Genomic DNA, 999 nt, shown 5'->3' with positions numbered 1-999 from the left:
CTCCCACGTATGCCAGAGTCGCCGAAAACTTGTGAAGGGGAGGTGATTGCACACTGGCCATGTAATGCCCGTTTCCTGTCCGTAATTGGTACTCATGTGTGCTCGGGTGGCAGAGCGAGAGAGGGGGTGAGTGCGAGCAACCACGAGGAGAGAGAATGCAGCCTAGGCGGCACGCATGTACGCATACAGACATACGTCTGTTAAGCACGCCCTTGGAGAGTCAGTGCTGCGACGGCGGACCCCCCCGCCCTCTACTCCTCCTTAACTTTTTTGTCTTGCTTTGCTGCCGAAGCCGGCAAGCGAGTGCGCGCCCGTCCCTGCGGGGCACACGGTCACTGGCTTCATTGTATCCATCCTCGCACACCGTTCTCGGGGCATGACGGTGGGCGACGCGGTGAGTGGATGATCACGTCTCTCTCTTTCTTCTTTGGGCAGTCCGCCGCAGGCGAGATCCTCCTTCAGCCCATCAGCGCTGCTTCTCGTAGTGATAGTCTGTGAGAAGCCCCCCCCCACTAACCTCATGGTCCCTTCTCTCTCGCTACGTTCACTGCCCGCGTCTCCAGAGGAAGTCCCCCCGCCCATCCAACCCCCCCCCTTCCGCCTCTCCACCCCGTGAAGCAGGAAGCTGAACGGGCATGCAGCTCCGCACTCTCGTCAGGACGCACAAGCACAGGCGGTATACGCGTATGTATGCTCTCGCATGGAAAAGACGCACTCTGCTCCTGTCGGCATTTGGCCCCCGTGTGTAAAAGCGGCACGACCGCACCGCACACACACACACACACCGCCTCCAGAAGTCAGATCGACGGAGACGAATGTGCAGACTCGCTTAATGGCCTCGATGCGACTCCATCCCTCGCGCACACACACGCGCTGGCGAAGGAAGGGAAGCATACTTATCTACACGTGCGTTTATGCGTGTGTGTGTATGCCCATACACGCACACAACCAAGCAGTAACGTATAAAGCGGAGAGTCAGTCCGCTGGGCAGATGTAAAC

Source organism: Leishmania donovani, chromosome 13, assembly GCF_000227135.1.
Source record: "Leishmania donovani BPK282A1 complete genome, chromosome 13".
Lineage (NCBI taxonomy): Eukaryota > Euglenozoa > Kinetoplastea > Trypanosomatida > Trypanosomatidae > Leishmania > Leishmania donovani.
This window is presented reverse-complemented; position numbering follows the sequence as displayed.